The following is a 7,513-nucleotide window of genomic DNA, read 5'->3' on the forward strand; positions in this document are numbered from 1 at the left end:
TCAGATACAACACAAGTCAAATGTATTAAGGTGTCCACAGCCAGTAATGGAGATCTTCTGGCTGGTCTTGCCATTCCTGGACCTGTAGCGCTCCGTGGCTGTCACAACACCATGCGGTCTTTCACCCGGCGGAAGACCACATGTTTGCCACCCAGCCTCTCGGTCTTGGCAGTGCAGATGAAAAGCTGGGAACCTTTTGTGTTGGGTCCGGCATTCGCAGTGGACAAGATGCCAGAACTCGTGTGGTTCAAGGTGAGATTCTCATCATCAAATTTCTCCCTGTAGATGGACTTGCCGCCTGTGCCAGTGTGGCGTGTAAAGTCACCACCCTGGCGCGTAAATCCTGGAATAATTCTGTGAAAGCGGAGCCTTTATAACAAAATCCTTTCTCCTCTGAAAGTTTTCTGCTGTCTTTGGAACTTTGTCTGCAAACAGCTCAAAGGAGACGCTGCCCAAAGGCTCGCTGGCGGCAGCGATACAGAAGAACACGGTGGGGTTGACCATGGCTGGGTGCTGGGAGGTCCGAGGCGGCGGTGGCATCTTCAAGGCGGCCAGCAGTCTCATTCTTATTCCTTCTAGGACATTGACCTGTAGAGGGAGAGGCCCTGAGGACCTGAGGGTCAGGGTGCTGCGACCCAGGAAAGGAGGATAAACGGAAATGGCACACTCTTTACTCTTCATGGACACCCTCTTTTAAGTATTGTCTGTTTTACCCACAAGGCACTGTGACTCAGGTTAAATAATTTCCCCAAAGTGATTCTATTAAGAAGTGGATCCAGGATCTCTCCTGGGCCCCCTGATTCCAAAGTTATCCTCTTTCTAGGAAAATGTGTTCTCCGGGCCAGTGGAATCACTATCCACAGAGGCTAAAGAGGATGTTAAGGGAGGAAGCGCCAGAGAACAGAACAAAGAATTAAAGCAGCTTCCTCCCCGGTGACCTCTCCAGATTAGGTCCCCACCCCTGTTACCCTGGTCCACTGCATTGCTTCCTGATTCGCTCCCCTGCTTCCCTTCTTGCAACCCTGGGGTCTGCCCTCCACAGTGATCTTTTAAAAATGAAACCACATCAGTTATTTCCTAGTTCAAAAGCCCTCCGATGGCCTCCTATTCCAATTAGAACAAATTTCTCACCACACCTACAAGCAGTGGTATACTGGTAAATGCTTAACAACAGGCTTTCAGGGGTGGGGAGCCCTGATTTGTAGCACTTGCTAATTGTGGTGTGTATTTTCTCTCCACAGCCAGTTTCAGGCTTCCGGCATGACGTCACTGGACAATAAGCACTCCAGAGCTAGTCCAAGTTGGCTCCGGCAGGCTGCTGCGCCATGGCCCCACACGTAGGAGCTGGCCCCAGGCTTCTCCAGGCGAGCTGTTTTTCCCTCTCCCTGCTCGCTCTGCTGGATCCCTGGCCTCCTCTCTGTTTCTTGAACACAACAAGCACACTTTCAGCTCAGGGCCTTGGCACTTGCTCTTCCCTGTGTCTGGGGTGTTTTTCCCCCCCAGATCTGTGCATCACTTACTGTATCACTTCATTCAGTTCTCTACTCAAATGTTATAGAGAGGCCTTCCGTAAACAACTTACCTAAGATAGTCTAACCCTCACTCTCCATCACTTTTACTCTCTTACTCTGCTTTATTTTTCTCTAAGAGCATCGATCACTGATAATTAACAATAGACTTATTTATACTTACTATTTGTATAGGTCATCGTTGTATTCCCACCTGTAGAACAGGCCCGGCTCAGAGAAGGTGCTCAATAAATAGTGGTTGGATTGATAACTGAGTAATTGGCCTTCCTCTGTGTGTAATGAGCCAGAGCCACACATCACACAGGTTTAGTGACCAGACGTGTGACCAGCATCTAGACCAGCATCACAGGATGAGTCATCAGCATAAACCTAGTTCTGGATCGGCCCCTGGAGTCTAGAGAGAAAGCATCAAACCACCAGGCAGGCTGAATATGTAGAAAAAGGTTTATCCCATTTAAGTAAAACCCATAAGCTAAAATTCTGAAATCCACAAGGAAAACTAATGCTAATGAAAGCAGCGAACAAAATCAATAATTGGAAGAATGACTCCCCTATAGAGAAAAGTAAAAGGATAGAATTATCTGGAAACAACTTCAAAATAAATGTTTAAGCCCTTCAAATAAAGTCAGGAATAACATTCATTCATGAAGAGATAATAAATTATAAATTAAAAACAACCAGAAAGGAAACAAAACCATTTAGAAACTCTGGAAATGAGAAATACAGTTATTGAGATAAACTTAGAATAAATCCAGATTAGACATGGTAGAAGATAAGATTAATTGTTTGGAAGAGAGAACTGGGGATTTCACCCAGGATACAACCAGAGATAATCAGATAAGGTATGGGAAAGACCAGTGTAGAAGGCAGAGAGGTTCTAAGGCAACCGATAGGTCGCACACACTCTGTGCCTGGCCCATGTTCCTTGGCTGACACCAGCAGTCACCTGAAGACAGCTCTATGTAGGAGGACAGCTTCCTGTGTCTCCACAGGAGGGCATCTTCTGGCAGCAGGAGCATGCTCAGCTTTCACAAGGGCCAGGCAGAGTACTGGGGCAGCCAGCCCCGGGAAAGATCCTCAGCCAGTTTCCTTGCTCCTCGGTGGGGAAATTATGCAGCCTGTTTCACGTGGTCTCCCACAGGTCCCACAGGTAGGTAGAGCCTCAGGTGCCCACAGCAGTAACCTGCTCGTGATCAAATCCTTTATTGGCTTTTCTCCCTTCCCTGTCTCATTTCCTGACTCCTTCACTGTGCGTCCTTGCATTGTCTCCCAGATAAACTACTTGCATTCAAATTCTTGTCTTGGGGTCTGCTTTTTGGAAACCCAGACTAAGACGTAGGAAAATAAGCACGATTTAAACAAGATACCTGTCCATTTCTCTATCATGGAGTAGTGGTCCAGCACAAGGAACTTCAGGATAACTTCATGAAGGCTTCTTCTATGTGGCTCCTGTCCATGGTCCAGGATGGTTCCACCAGCTCCAGCAGTCTCAGGTATTTTCCAGCTAGCAGAAAGATAGCATGCTCCCTTGCTTTAAAGACATTTCAAGGAAGTTTCACAAGACTCATGCTTATTTATGCCCCTTGTCCTGAACTCGGTTATATATCCATGTGCAGCTAAAAGGAAGACTGAGATGTGTACTCTTTATTCTAAGTGGCCATGTACCTAATTAAAAAGTCAGAGGTTCTATTTCTAAGGAAAAGGAAGAAGATAGATTCTGGGGATAATTGGCGTACTATGCCCCAAACAATTAAGAAACATGGAGTATAGGTTGATGGGATTCTATACAGGAGTTCCAGGAGAACAGAGGGCATGCAGAAGAAGCAAGATTAAAGAAATAAGGGCTGAGAATATTTTTACAGAATTAAAGACTTGAAGGCTCAGATTCAAAGTGCATACTCAATGCTGAACAGATGAAATATAAGTAAATTCACACCTAGACATGCTGTAGTGAATGCAAAAGCTACTACAAAGGCATCCTGGACTCCTGAGACCCTGTCCAGAACCAGGTTTCATGCTGATGTCTCAACGCTGTCATCCTGTGATGGCAGTTGGGAGTTTCACATCCTGTCACTGAACCTGTGTGAGGCTTGGCCCTGGCTTCACCTGGGGCTCATTGTCCAAGGGAGTCAAATTCCTGGCTGCTCCCCCTGCTTCTGCATGCAGAGCCCTAGCTTCCACATCATGTCGCCCTTTGTGTGACTGTTGCATTCCTGGTCCCCAAAGATGTTTACCCTGGTTTGAGCATGGTTATTCCTGTTTTGAATTTATCTTTTTCTCTGATTGCTATGAGTTTAGTGCATGAAAGTGGGATTCAAAACATGAGTTCACGGTACCATCTAGACCAGAAGTTTCTGGACGCTTTGAATCTCCCCAGAATGGAGATACTCTGCCTGTGATAGGACTATGTCAGCAGTGAAGTGTGCAGGTACCAGAAGGGAGGGAGTCTGCCCTTCTGGATGCATCTGTTTTCTTCTCCAAAGAGACGCAGGCTCTGGAGGACCCAGGAGCCCTGTGAATAAAATGTATTTGGGCCTCCGGGCCTCCCAGCTTCCTGGTTCATTGCACCCGGACTCTCCCAAGTCATTCCATCATGGGACTTCCTGCCAACACTGCACCTCAAAGGTCTCCACTGACGTGGGGCCTTAGGTGTTGGTGGCCATACTTGAATTTCAACAAGGGACTCATAAAGATGTTTTCATCTTGAAAGTGTGCAGGAATAGAATTCAACTGGCTGAGTGACAGGCTGTGTGTGGGGTCGATCGGCTGGGTCAGAGACATCTCACTGGGCTGGCGGGGAGAGCGTTCTGACGACAGGAGCTGTCCAACAAGGAGTGGGCTGCTGTCAGTGGGGGAACTCAAGCGGCGAATGGTTGACCTTCCACTGGGCGCCTGGATGGAGGGGGCTCAAAGCAGGAAGGAGGGTTCTGGGAGACGCACAGAAAATAGCTCCAATGCACATTCTGTGCATTGCAAAGTGTCACCAAAATGTTATTACTGTCCTCAGAGTCTACACCGCTGCTCTGAAGGCCGACCTCGCTCCACACACTGATACATTTCCGAAAGCACACCCTCCTGCCACGGTGGGCCCTGAGAGCCAAGGACATCGTTCTTCTTTGGGGGTCTCACCTGTGAATCAAAGTGTTGGACTCAAACCTAGTGGTTCTCAGGGTCTCCACCAGCAGATTTCAGAATCCAGGTGACATGGGGCTTCTCCACTGCTCCCGAGAACTCAGCCCACTCAGTCTGCCCCACATATGTCCACCCACCTGTGCGACCAGTTCCGAGCAGGTGACCACACCTGCTAGTGCTATTTATTGCACTTCAACGCCTGCATTATCTTGGGTGTTTTACAATTAATGTGGCAGTAAAATTTATCTTCATCTTTTACGATTTAAAAGTACTAATGGGGAAAAAGACAGAAAACTGTACTTGAACAACAATTAAAATAAAAAAATACTAATAGAATTAATGGTTTTGTCTGTGTTTTAAAGCCAAAGCATTTCTTTCCTCTTGATGCTATCAAATTTGTGATGCCCTTAAATTTGTTCTAAAATATATAATTCCAGAAAGACCTTTTCAGGGAAAAATGGATATCTTTTCCCCAAATGTAGTGAGGCTCAAGAACTTTTATAGCACGATTGGTAACAGATTAGAGATTTTATAGCATGATTGGTGGCATATAATGGGTTCTCCTAGGAGTCTCCTCAGTGCTAATCTCCCTTCCTGGCCCCAGCAGGGGTCAGGGTCCTTGTAGGCCAGTGCACTTGTCGTGGCTGGTGGCTACCTCAAGGAAGGAAGGGACTCATAGTCCAAGCACTGTGCACTTCATAAGTGCCGTCCCTTTAATCTGTAAATCTATTTAACAAATAAGGAATCTGCTCAGAGAGGTGAAGTTACTTGCCGTAAGTCACACAGCCAGAAAGAGGCAGAGTGCATTGCCCTCTCAGCCACACTCTCTCCAAATCCTCCAGTTGGTCTCTGTTCAGCTTTCTATTCTCAGAGAGAATTTCTGCTTAAGCAAGACTTTCAGTTTGGGTTATAACCCTTAGGTAGTGGCCTGTCTTTGTGATGATTTTAGCTTTCAGCTGTGTGGCGCTTAAAATTTTGGGATAGCCTCTCTTATTATAAGAATAATATGCAATCTTTTTTGGTTTTTAGTAACTTCATTCAGGTAACTTTTATTTTAAAATACTTATAGATTCACAGAAAGCTGCAAAAATATGACCCCTCACCCAGTTTCCACCATGGTGCCATATCAAAAACAGGACGCTGACATGGGCACAATGCGTGTGTCTAGGTCGGTGGCATGTCACCGTATATATGGATTCATGTAAGCTGCAATCGAAATACAAAGCTATTCCATCACAACGGAGGCTCCCTTGTGCTACCCCATAACGTCCCACCCACCCACCTTCCTTCCACCAGCCCGCTCCCCTGGCAGTCACTAATCTCCCCATTTCTACAATTTTGTCATGTCTGGAATGTCATAAAAATGGAGTTATACAGGATATAACCTTTTGAAATTGACTTTTTTTTACTCAATGTAATACCCTTGAGATTCATTCAGGTTGTTGCACGTAGCAATAGTTGGTTCCTTTTTATCGTTAAGTAGTATTTCATGAGTGGTTAGTTTTTGGAAAAAAACTGGAAAGAGAGAAAATATTTTGAAAAAATAGAAAAAAAATCCAGAGAAAATATTTTTTAAAAATAGAAAAAAAAATCCCAACATCTTAGATTGGAGGGTGGAGGTCTCCTGGTTTCCTTCCTGGCCAGGTCAGAACCAGCTCAGGCCCTGGGACTTGCCGGGGTGATCCTCTGCAGACCCAGCTGCAGAGTCAGGGGAGAGGAGACAGGGAGAAGACAAAGCCATTCGCCCCAATCCCCACCGCTCCCTCTCCTCTCCTTTGAGAAGCTCCATCTGGCTGCTGCTTCCTCTCTCTTTGCATCTTTGTCTCTTTTCTCCCCCCCCCCTCTTTCTCTTTGCCCCATGTGTCTCCATCTGTCTTTCTGAGTCAGTCCCTCTCTTTTTCTCAAACCACAAAACATGGCAAAATGCAATTTCCATTGAGTGCAGAATCTCGTGTCTGCGCTTCATTATTCTGTCTGGATCCGTACATGTTTTCAATTGCATAATTCTCCTCCTTTCTCATTTTCTCCCCAAGACTTTCTCCCACATAATATGAACATTTGGGGGCCAGCTTTTGACAGTTCTGCCTTTGAATGCTGTGAAAACTAGAGCGAGTGCCTCTTTCAGTCCCGCACCACCAGGGGAGGTTAGTTGGCAAGTTCCCTGAGGTTCCTGCAGCGCTTTGTTCCCTCGGCCAGTCCTGGGGGTGGGTGCGAGTGCCCCTTTCCCAGCTCTTGAGGAGGCCAAGGCTTTGACCTGCATCAGGAGAGTTCAAAGAGCATTCTCATGGCCAACTCGAGACCTTCCACTCCCTTGGCAACTGCAGCATCAGGTCTAAACACCCTTCTCTGGATGTTCAAAGCCTTAAACATCTGGGCCGAGCTCATTCGTTCATTTATTCCTTCAGTTATCTATGACCAGACAGTGGAGCCTCTTGCTCCACTAACCATTGCAGTTTTGAAACCGGGTTGATCAAAAATAACGTAAATAAACATTCAATAAGAATAGTTGAAGATGTCGTGAGATGTCTTATAGGATCAACAATTTTTCAAATCATGGTTTGGAGACTTTTTCAGAATGGGAAAGTATTCATGGTATAACTGTTAGAATCCCAATGATATAAAAATATATAGGCATGGCAAAATGGCTCAGAGAAAGGGCAGCAAAGTGTTAACCATCCTTATTTCTGGATTGTGGGATCATAGATGACTTTTTACATTTTTCTTAATGTTCACAATAAGCATGTTTTATCTGTATAATAGGAAACAAATATGCATTATTAAAACTAAATGAACTCTGCTGGATAAAAGGCCATTTCTACAGCCCTCCACCCTAGTGCTGGGGGTCTGGGGAC

The 7,513-nt window shown here is 45.8% G+C and overlaps 1 pseudogene; it reads right to left on the reverse strand.

Annotated features, from left to right (window-relative positions):
* Positions 1–923, reverse strand: LOC123832080 (annotated as a pseudogene).
* Between the last annotated feature and the right edge of the window lie 6,590 nt (positions 924–7,513).

This window comes from Phyllostomus hastatus, unplaced genomic scaffold, assembly GCF_019186645.2.
Source record: "Phyllostomus hastatus isolate PE091 unplaced genomic scaffold, TTU_PhHast_1.1 phas_scaffold_182, whole genome shotgun sequence".
Classification (NCBI taxonomy): Eukaryota; Metazoa; Chordata; class Mammalia; order Chiroptera; family Phyllostomidae; genus Phyllostomus; species Phyllostomus hastatus.